The sequence below is a fragment of the Cupressus sempervirens genome, chromosome 7, assembly GCF_028749045.1.
Source record: "Cupressus sempervirens isolate cs-2001-9-10 chromosome 7, ASM2874904v1, whole genome shotgun sequence".
NCBI lineage: Eukaryota > Viridiplantae > Streptophyta > Pinopsida > Cupressales > Cupressaceae > Cupressus > Cupressus sempervirens.
In genome coordinates this window covers 853,810,625-853,823,449 of record NC_143124.1, presented here as the reverse complement: position 1 = coordinate 853,823,449, position 12,825 = coordinate 853,810,625, and positions in this window count along the sequence as shown.

Sequence of the window (12,825 nt, the reverse complement as noted above, 5' to 3'; positions counted from 1 at the left end):
TATGGATGCAATATGCATTTTTTCAAGGAAAGTAATATGGAAAGATCTAGACCAAATACCTCTTGATCTTCAATGTAAATAGTAGCTTAAATCTATCTTCTTAGAAAGATAGGATTTTGTGTCAAAGGTTGAGGATCAATTACTGTGGATTTTGGCTAATAATGGAAACTATTCAATTAAGGATGGGCATAAACTTCTCCAACAAGTTGAGTCGGCAAAATCCCCTTCTAGAGCCTTCATGTTTTTTTAGGAAAAAGTAATGTTACTTAAGGCTAGGTGCTTTGCGTGGCTAGAAATTAAGCACAAAATTCTAACAAGTGATTGGTTGGATAGGCTAAGTATTGCTACTCCTTTTAAATGTGTTTTATGTAAAGAAGAATTTGAGACAGTTGATCATCTTTTTGTAAGCTACCATTTTTCATACCAATGTTGGATGTTTATCTTAAACAAATTAAATTACTCTACTTCACTACCAAATAAAATCTAGGACATCTTCCAAGCATGGTCAATTCTTTACCCTAATGCCCTTTTTGTAGGAATCTGGAAATGTGCACCTACTTTAGTAATTTGGGCAATTTGGTGTAAAAGAAATAAGAGGATTTTTCAGGAAAGATGTCTCATCTGTAGAAAGTGTGCTCTAAATTATTGAAGAGTCAATTTCTAAAGTTGTCAATGCAAGTGTGAATGGATGTAAATCTAATCCAATTATCACTTCCTAGGATGGAAGTATCATTAGGGAATGGAAATCTATATTTATACCATTAGGATCTGGCACATCTTCAAAATTGCATAAACCTATAGATAGATCTATAATTAAATGGAAACCCACTATGCTTGAATTTGTCAAACTCAACTGTGATGGAGCATCTAGAGGTAATTCAGGATAGTCAGGCTTGGGAGCATGCATTGGTAAAATGTTGGCAATTACAATAGCACTCTTACCTATAGGAACAAACAATATGGCTAAGGCTTAGTCATTGCTTTCAAGATTAATTCCTGCCATAAAAGGAATTTTTTATCATGTGTAGATTGAAGGAGACTCTCAAGTTATAATCTCAGTTTGTGTCAAGAGAAAATTGTCATCTTGGAAACTTAAGTATGTGCTTCAAAAATTTTGAAATATAATTGATCAGTTTTAGGAGGTTACTTTATCATACACATAAAGAGAAGGAAACATAATTGCTGATTATCTCTCTAACTTAGGTTGAATTAGGATTACTACTTGTACATTACTACCTTCAACATTCATGGAGCACTATAAAGACTTGTGAAAATTGGCATCTAATGAGTTTGTGGACTACCAACAGTAATTGGTTATTTCTTACATTTTCTTGAATAGTGAATACCATTTCGTTGTTTAATGCTAATATTACTACCGAGTTTCAACTATTGCTGAGATACAATTCTTGCCAAGATTTAGTAATTGCTAAGCAAGGTAGGGTAAAGGTTATGTTGAGCTACATGAGCATAGAGTATACCGTGCAATCTCAGGTTTAGTAATGACCGAGTCCCTTGAGCTTCACTAAGCTATTTGGTTTAATGTCTACTAAGTGTCTACTTTTGTTGAGCTACATGAACACAGTGTATATCTTGAAACTTTGGGTTTAGTGTTGACTGAGTTCCTTAAGCTTCACCAAGTAAATTAGTTTAATGTCTACCGAGTGTCTACTTTTTTTGACCTACATGAACATAGTGTATATCGTGCAACTTTGGGTTTAGTGTTGATTAATTTCCTTGAGCTTCACCAAGTAAATCAATTTAGTGTCTACCGAGAATTTATTGGGTATTAAGTGGTGGTGTGTTGAATGAGCTCTAGCTAGGTTTTTTCCAAGTTAAGTAGGGTGAGGCTTATGCTGAGCAATTTGATCATAGTTCTTATTGAGTGTTCTCGGGCCTACTACTGACTAAGCTACTTGATCTTGCCAAGTGATCTAGATCTTCCATTATCGAGCTTTTGATGATCAACATGTAGAAGTGTGATAGCTCTAAGGGGATAAGAATTGTTGAACGACTAATGGTCATCAAGCTTTATACAAATTGGCATCTCCAGTATGGGCCTAAATTTAGTACCAAACATTAATTAGTGCCTTTATAAATGTTAGCTTCTCATGTGCAAGATTATAGTAAAATCATGTGAAATCTTTTCTTATTGCTTAGAATCATGTTTTTTGATGTCACTTGAGTATGATCTCACTTTATTTTGGATATGTGGTTCTTTGTACATGACAAGATCAAATTCAATATATATGGTAGGAGATTGATTTGCTTGTTCTTTAATTCTGGGGGCATTAGTTTTGTACTTTCCCCTTCATAGTTGTAATTGGGTTATGATTGAATGGCATATTCTTTATTACTCATATGTTTTTAGGTACTTTACTTCCTTTGAGATTATGATGGGGGATTTATTTATATGTGAAGAATGGACCTCTTTTCATATCTTCATCTTCCTGACTATTTGTGCTTGTCATCTCAATTGCTTCTAGAATGCCACTCCCACATGATACATGCATGAAATGTGATTCTTGTCACCAATTTCATCAAAGTATTCTCCCCAAGAAATTTAGAATCAAGCTTCAACTAACATTGGATGAAGATGCACTCTCTCATCCTTTAGACGATGCGGTCTTAGATACTATGTTCACTATGCATTCCTACAACATTTGCTAAGCAATTTGAACCATCATTGGGGAGGATTTCCTTTCTATATCCTTAAGAAATGTGTTATTTCCTTCAAATTTGGTCTCCAATTCCTATCTAATGCCATGGATCTCCTATAGTCAATATTGAGGTTGGAAATTATCACTAGCAAGGTGGTTTGACTGGAGTACTGGGAAAAAAATAAGTTGAAATAGGCAATGTAGAGTTATGATCTGTGGTTCAGAGATGCCTTGGTGGGAGGACTATTTCCAAGAACCATAATCATGAAGAATCATGAAGCTATGATGAAATTAAAAGTGCTACAAAAGTCCTTTGAAAAGCACAACCCTTAGTTCTTGATTTAGACCTTGCATGTCACGACACGAGCTCTGGGTTTTTAGCTAACTGAGGAGGTGAAGAAAGTAGGATTTGCATTACTTGATATTTTGGGTACTCCAACTTCTAATGCATGAGAAAAATTAGCCCACATGAAGATACCTCTGGCTCTCCCAATTTAGTTAGTTCATGAACTAGGTGTTTGGTCAGCTTCAACTATTAGTGCTCCTGGCTTCATACACCATGTCTCACAAGAAACTACTTGGTCTCCCCATTTGGATTTCCCTAGATCAAATGTTTGGGGTGCACCTTCTACCATTAACATTTCCACTGGCATTTCAGATTTCATAACTAAAGGCTCAAATTTGGGATGGGAGGTTGCTCCTATAACATGTTCAAATTTTGGATGGGGCTTCTCTATTAATCCTAGTTTGGCATCCACTTCTGTTGAGGGTGCCTCATGCAAGGATATGGAAGAAAGATAGCACAAAGGCTTCCCTCTATTTTTTTGGGTAATTTTTCCAAACCTCAAGCATGCTATGTTAATTGTTGACAATCCTGGTTGAATTTGAGTCCTCCATGCCTACTGTTTGATACACATGAAAATATAAAATTTGATAAATTTCAAATTCTTGATGGTATTAGATTTTCATTGATATAATAATATTGTAAATATTGATGTTAGTCACTTGCACATATTGCAATGATGTTAGGTTCTTTTTTCTGGTTCTCTTCCATTTGAGCTCTTAAACCAATTTATTTTAATAATATATATTTAGTGGCTTGTCCACTTTTACCAAAAAAAAAAATGTTGAGATATCCAATCCTAAATAAAAAAATGGAAATACAGTATCTATGTTATGATGGGTCAGGGTGAGGCCTCACATCCTCCCCCCCTAGGCATGAAGTTCCTCCTAGAGTTCATAAAAAAGACAAGGATACTATGCTCTCATCTGTGTTACATCCTCCCATAATGCCATGAACTCATCATAATAGTCCCACTAGACCCTAACCTGGTCCAACTCTCTCCCTCAAAGTGAGAAGATTTGTAGAGCCAATATGCAAATGGGCTCCAAGGCTATCTGTTCGTCTGACTCCACCTACAAGGCATCCCAATCTACGAGGTGAGACTCATCATAAATATACTTATATAATCCAAAAACATGAAATACATCATGGATACATGATAGGCTACATGGTAGGACTAGATGATAGGTGATTGGTCCTATCTGCTCCAAAATCTTGAAGGGTCTAACAAAATGAGGTGCTAGCTTAGAGCCCTTTCCATAAAGGATTGGAATCTTATGATGTCAAACTCTCAAGAATACTCTATCACCCACCATGTACTCCCTATCTATCCTCTTAGCATCTACATACTTCTTCTGCCTATCCTAAGCCTCTTTGAGTCATTGCTTGATTTGTATCACCCATTGTTCCATTCCGTGATCAACTATGGTCCAATGGATACTTTGTCCTCAATCCTATCCCAACTCAAGGGTGTCCTACAAGGTTTGTTGTACAAGGCTTGGTAGGGTGGCATACCAATGGAAGAATGATGCCTATTATTATAGGAAAATGATGCCCAGTATTCTTCTCACTTAACCTAGTTATCCATCACATACATCTGCAACATATCCTCTAAAATCTGATTAACCCTCTCTGGCTATCCATTTGTTTTAGGATGATAAGCGGTGCTGAAGTTGACCCTGGTGCCCAACAGTGGCTATAATTCCTTCCAAAATGATGATGTAATCAAAGAATCTCTATCTAAGATGATCTTATGGGGAATGCCATGAAGTTTGATAATGGGTGGTAAAGCTAGTCTAAACGAGCGAAAAATGGGCAACTTTGGTCAAGGTGTCAACTATCACCATGATGGCATCATGGTGACAAGAAGACATCAAAATACCAACAATAAAATCTATGGAGATAGTGTCCCACTTCCAGTCTGGTATCTCACGAGGCTGTAAGAGTCCACCTAGATGTCCATATTTTTCCTTAACCCTCTAATACTCAATACATCTAGCTCCAATATTAGCAATTTGCATCCTCATACCTGACCACTGATATAGCTATCTTAAGTTAGCATGGAGTTTCTTAACTCTGGGATGTGTTGCATAAGGTGATTGATGAGCCTCCAGAATGATGCACTCATGAAAGTCACCTATATAGGGTACATAGATGTGCCCTTTTATATCATAATAATCCCTTAGAATCCAATGAATAATCAAAAAATTCACCCTCAAGGGGTCTTTGAGAGTGGTCTATCTGGCAAAATTCTGCATAGAATTCATCCTTTGGTAGATGGTGAAAAATACACTCCCTCAAATCTATGCCTACAACCATAGAAGTGAGCTCATGACTTCATCCACTCAAGGCATCTGCCACTACATTCTCATTACCCTTAATGTAATGCACATCAAAATCATACTCACATAGGAACTCCATCCATCTCCTTTTCCTAGCATTAAGGTTTGGCTATGTGAAAATATACTACAAGCTCTAGTGATCTGAATGAAGTTCAAATCATTGCACTAGAAGAAAATGATGCCATCGCACCAATGCATGGACCACTACTATGAGCTTAAGATCATGAGTAGGGTAATTGAGCTCATGAACCTTGAGTTTCCTAGATTGCAAGCTATGGTTCAATCCACTTGCATAAGAATAGCTCCAATTCCATCCAAGGAAGCATCTGTGCATGCTACAAAGTTCAATAAGGGGTTGGGTACTGCTAAAATGGGTGCACTAGTGAGTGCCCTCTTGAGCTTTTGAAAGGCTTCCTCACACTTTTTCCACTCAAACTTCTTTCACTTTCTCTAAAGAGAGGTAATAGGGTGAGCTACCCTAGAGAAGCCTACTACAAACTACCTATAGTATCCTACTATTCCCATAAAACTTTTGACCTCTATGACACTGGTAGGTGCTGGCCAATCCATGATGGCTCAAATCTTGGATGGATCCATTGAAATCCCATCGCTTGATATCACATGAAGCAAATAATGGACTTCCCATCTGAAAAAGACACACTTCAACAAGCTACCATATAGCTGATTCTCTCTTAACTAGTGTAATACCTTCTATAGGTGCTATTCATGTTCCTTCTCATCACGAGAATAAACCAATATATCATCTAGGAACACTACTACAAACTTGTCTAGGAATGCGCAAAATACCCAATTCATGAAGCTCATAAATACCACTGGGGCATTTGTGAGACCAAAAGGTACCACTGTGAATTCATAGTGACCATATCTTGTACGAAATGAGGTATTGTGACTATCACTTTCCATGATGCACAACTGATGGTACCCTAACTTCATATCGATTTTGGAGAATACTCAGGCACCCTACAACTGATCAAATATGTCATCAACAGTGGGTATCAGTTCCTGACAATTACCTTGTTCAACTGGTAGTAATCAATGCACAATCTGAGTGACCCATCCTTCTTAACAAATATCAACGGTGCTCCCCAATGTGATACACTAGGTCAGATATGCCCCTTCTCCAAAAGTTCCTCTAGCTAAATCTTAAGCTCATTGAGCTCATGGGTGGTCATCTTGTAGAGTTCTCTAAATATAGGTTCAACTCCTAGCACAAGATCAATATGGAAATTCACTACCCTCGGTGGTGGTATACCAAGAAGCTCCAATGGAAACACATCTACAGACTCCTATAATATCAGATAGTCATCGAGGGAAGGTTTCTCCCCTACATCCTCCTCTCTATCATTGATGGTGATGGAAAAAAACTAACCCCCTTCCACATGCACTGCTTAAGCTACATGACATAAATCATACGAAGGGATACTGGCCTTTGAACTTCTTAAATCACCCTAGGTGTACCATGATCATCTACACACTCAATTATCTTCTTTCTACAATCCATCTTGGCGTTGTGATCATAAAGCCAATCCATGCCAAAGACTACATCATAAGAACCCAAAGGAGTAATACATAAGTCTAATATGGTGAACATGTCTCCAATCCATATCAAACACTCATGGATGAAGGAATCAACCAACACCCTAGCCCCTGAAGCTAACTCAACCTCCTAGTCAACATCTTGTCTAGCTACCACTAGCCTGCATTGCTCCACTACAAAAGGGGATATAAAATAATCTATAGCTCTAGAATCAAATAGTATAGTAATCTCATATCCTTTAATCATACCTACAACCTCAATCACTATGGCTTGGTGCTCAGCCTAGCAGTTATCAACTATTGCAAACACCCTGCAGGATCTACCCATATCACCTACTGTAGGCTCAAAGGTGGCTCCTCACTGATTTCCTATTGTGGGACCCTATGGAAACTCTCTCATAATATGACCCATACCACTATAAGCATAATATGGCCCATGAGTTTGAATCTACACTCCTTATGGTCCAGATTGCTACTGACCCTTGGTCCTACTAGATCCACTAAAGCCTCCCATAGAGGACTGCTAAGTCTTGGTTGGCTGACTATACTAGGTCTATGGCCTCTGATCACATTTGGGGGCCTGTGTTTACTAGTGTTTGGGCTTAGATCCCTGATAACCTAAGATGACCTCTATCTAGTGTTTTGCTAGCCTCTCTATTGTGTCTGTGGGGCCTTTGAGGACCCCACTAAATGACTCTGATTATCCTTCTAATAGGGTTTCTATTGTGCTATCTACTAGGAGGGGTTCCAATTATAGGACCTATCTTGAGATTCCTATCTAGTACAAATGTCTTTGGTAACCAATGCTATCTCAATTGCCTCTCTAAAATTAGTAGGAAATGCTAGCTACACTAATCCTTAGAGAGATAAGTTAAGGACCTTAATGTATCGATGGATGTTTAGCTTCTCATCTCTCATGTACTCCACATAAGGAAGTAAATCCAAGAGCCTACTTTCATACTAGGCCACTATGAGACCCCTTTGCTAAAGATCATGGAACTCCTCAACCTACCTCTATCTAAAGTGCTCTAACAAATATCTATCTCTGAAATGGTCCATAAAGGACTCCCATGTGAGTGTCTCTATGTCTACTCTCCCTATAGTCTCCTCTCTCTACCACCAGTTGGAGACATCCTCTTATAATAGGTGTATGGCTAGTCATGCCTTTAGATTGCTTTTGTGGGTATACAATCCAAAGGACCTCTACAAACTCTATAACCATGCCTTCGCACATGTGCCATCTATGGTATTGGAGAATATGGGTGGCTTGAGTTATAGTAACTCACTAATCTCATCCCCAATATCTCGTGGTGCTCACTCTAATCAAGGGGTGGTTCTATCTAGTGCACTGATGCTTCCCCCTAATCCTCTACAAGTATGGGTGGGGGACTCCTAATCCTTTCCCTAATATCAGCCCCATGCCCCTCTGCACACTGTTGTCCTAACTATGGAATGACGGGTGGTAACCTCTGCTATACTACCCCAATGAGATTATTGATAGCATTCAAAACTTGATTTAGATTTGGAGGTTGCCCTTGTGGGGGTCCTCCCACATCTTTTCCTACCCCCTCTTGGTCTACTAGGTTTTCTCTAGGACCTATGGCCCTCCGATGACCATTGTGGGTGACTGTGGGAATCCTACACAAAGTTGTAGTTCATCTATTAGATGTAATGGGTTAGGCTCCTAGTGTTGTAACCAAAAGATCTGAGACCAGAATATCATACCCAAAATTCGACAAGGAAAAAAAACACAACTAATTTTTTTTGAAACAAGAGAGAAATTTGAAGGTAAGATACATAATCTATTCTTAAACTTGGAGGTGCTAAGGTTAGATGATGGGACAAAGTTTGTTCCACTTAGAATCTGGATTACAAGTTTCCTATGAGATGGTCACCTAATTACTTATTACTAAATTCAAGCTAAGTTTAAGATGTCATGGTTATAAGACCTTCCCCATCAATACTCTAGATTAAGACACTTCGCAATGCATGTGAAAATTCAATTTTTGAGACAATGGTTCTAAGGTATAGTGTCATGGAGATCTCTATGATTATCTTGATTGTTTTTCAAACACATGTTAACTTACCACGACTTACATACACATCTAGCCCTATGTCTTCCGCTTCATTTAGTTTCATAAATATATTCCTCTTTGGAGAACTTCTTACTATCTATATATATTTTTCTTTTCTTTACTCTAATCAGTTGATTATGCACTACTATCTATGTCTTTGTTATTATTTATTTGAATTGATTCTCTTTATTTATTTAATTGTTTATTTATTAATAATAATAATATTACTTTAATTTTAATTTACTAATTTATCCTTAAATATTAATTTTATATCCTATAGAGTTACTACATCCTTTACTAGAACTATGCCCTATCTAGTTCTTTACCCATAAAATAAAAAATATACTTGTTCTGAACTATCCCTAAGTCTATGTTATAGGTCCCCCTTTAACAATAAAATTTATTTAACACATATAAAAATAATTAAAATGGAAATGGAAATGCTCTTTCAACCTTACTACTTTAAGCCCTTAAATTCCTAAGTCTACCCTAACTACCCCTACCCCCTATTTTCTAGCCCTCCCTTTTTCCCTCTCTTTTCCCATGTGGGAAGGAGGAGGGAGGTATGCATCCTTTTAAAGGAGCCCATAATGCATTTAATGACCCCCCTTTTTACTCTATATGGCCGCCAAGATTAAGGGTAAAGGGATTGACCTTAACCCCATTAAACTTACATTTTACAAAAATTTTTTTTCTTTCCCTCATAACACCATGACAAGATGGGTGTCGAGTTGCCTCCTAAGATGGGGAAAGTATGTATTTATTTATTTATTCTTTTTAATTATTTTATTAAGGTTTGACTAGCATAGTACTTTATACAACCATATGGCATTATATTATATTTTTTTGTGTTTACTACTTGGGTAGCCTTCATAACTATGATAGTTGACATTTATAATTTTATATTTCTAGGGGTAGAATATGTTTATTTTATTCTAATATTATTATTATATTGAATATAAATTTTTTGGGAATAGATTTAGTTGAGTTGCCATACATTTTCCAGCTAGCAAATATACAACTAGAGGCTACTTTTGAAGTTAATTTTTTTTGGCTAGTTTTCTTCATGGATTATTATGATTGTCTCAAGAATGAATTGATCACATTTTAACATATTATAATCCAATCTAATGCATATTCTATAGAGTAAACCTAATGATTATGTTCATAACAATTATCTTATTGCTATCAATTGAATTGCAAGAATACTTCTATTAAAACATAACTGAAATCTTTTTGCATGCAACTTTAGGAACAAAAAGTACTGAAATTTCATAATGATTTCTATTTCATGATTTAAACTGAAATAAATGAATCCATCATCTATCGAATGCATATTCTACAACTATTTATGAATCAAGATTAGTCACATAATGCATCTAATTATTTCTATGAGCATGGTAAAGAGCATAACAACAATCGTTTGTCTTATTTACATCATACTAATGCCTACATTGATACTTAACTCTGCTCTTCAATACATTCTTATCCAAGATTATGAACCAACATCAATACAATAAATCTTTCTTTTATGATCCTCTCAACTTACATCCAACAATTATCAAGCATGCACATAAGGTGGTGAAATCACCATATCAAGATATACAAATGGACGGACCTTTTTACAATACATAGGTAATTCAAAATTTCTTTAATGACCAATGAATGAGAATAATAACAACACCCTTACAATACAAGCTAATTCACATAACAAGATGGAGTTTGTTTCTCCATTTCAACACATTACAATAGAGTCTTCTCTCCTATGCAATGAATAGACTACATGAACTCCAAGTTTCCAAGATCATCAAGTAAACCTGCAAAATAGAAACAAACATGGGAACCATGGAGGCTCACCTCCCAACCTAGGCCTCAAGGAGACCACCCACCGAGCTTGGGGAAACAATGCACAAATGGTTGGATACCTTCATATTCACATACCATGCAACTATAACAACACGAATTTAACACTTCATAATACAATCCATCCCAAGGCTTGCACATAGATTCATCCATAGAAAAAAGATATAGGGTGAAGGTGGGCTATCTCCATGAGGAGAATTTAAATCCATGAATCAAATATATTCACATATTCTCATAAGTAACATGCCCTTTCAAGGCTTAACAATGTCTTCCTTTTTCTTACACCTCCTTATACCTCCCAAGAATACAAGTAATCATGAAGTCCATAATCCATAAAACACATCAAAATCATCTCCACACATGGGAGAGTTTCTCAAGTACATGGGTGAGCCCACCTAACCCCTTTACCCAAGCATCTCTTCCCTTTCAAGGGTGACTGATGCTTCACATCCATTTTACACAAACAATCAACATGAACAAAACAAGATTAGAGAAATAAATCTCATAAAACTCTTCACATTCAACACACATACAACAATATTCTTCATAAAACCACCACTACTCCATAACAAATCTACAATCCAATGAAGAAACACCATATCAAATCCATAATGAAATAAAGAGACACCATAGATCATGGATACCAACCTTATTCCAAGTAATGGAAAATGAAGGTTGTAGTAGAGCTCCTTATCCTCTTTCTCCAAACTCTAAATGTCTCTAATGTTAGAGAGTGGGCAAGTGGGTTTCTAGTTTGGCCATACCCCTACATATGACTTCCACTTTCGAATTCAATATAAAATGCATTCTTTTTGGGGTCTCCTAGGTCTTCTAAGCACCCTAGTGGTCATTATTAGCCCCCTAACTTAAAGTATTATCATGAGTAGGGTTTATTTTCATCACAAATTCACCTTAGAGCTACTTTTTGGCCCTCACAATGCTAGGTATATTCACGTTCCAAATTTCTTATGGGGTAACCCTTGTTTCCCTTACTAAATAAAGGCAATTAAGTCTAATTCTTAATTACAAAATTTAACTTGAGATAAGGTGGCTACATGATCCATCTATAGAGAACATGTCATTTCTACATAACGAGTACAAGTGTCAAGTGACACACACAAAATTTCACTATACATTACACGTGACATGTTCTAAATCTACTCATGAAATACATACTACACACATAATTCTCATGTTTAAAAAATAAACACATCACAATGAGGTTTATGAATCTTCTAAAAATTCACTTTGATAGTGTCATATTAACATGTGTTTATACCTTGTTTCCCTGTTATGTTTCCATGGTTCCTTTCCTGCACACTAAACTCGAGCATCAGTAATCCAATAAAAAGTCTCATATAAAATCATATGAAAGTAAAGATACATGATAATTTGTTATTCTACAATTCACATATAACACATTTCATTATTAACTTCCTATTCTCCATCATTTTCTTACATATTTTTAATCATTAAACCTCAAAAATCTACATATTACTGACTTTCCTAACAAGATCAATTTAAGCATTTTGAATCACAACATAATTCCATTTTCTATCATAGTAGTAAAGTGTTGAATAAATATCCATTAATTCATCAATTATGCCAAATTAGGTCCTAATATAGATCATAATGGAAAATCATAAGGTAAATATCATCAGATAAGTAGCAAAATTTACTATCCATCAAGTATCAAAATACATGTCAAGATATCCAGTCCTAAATAACTAAATAGAAATATAGTATCTATGCTATGATGGGTCAGGGTGGGGCCTTGAACTCAACTTCACTTCCCTATGTAAAGATTTCGTAAAATTAGCAAATTCTTCTGTTGCAACACTTCTCTTTTCTTCACCAGAAATATCTCTCAAATTTGATACTCCTCTAGGCTTCATTCCAATAACGATCTCAAAAGATGTCTTCCCTATACTCCTATTCACAAAATTATTATATAGAAATTTAGCTTTTGGAAATACCATCTCCCAATT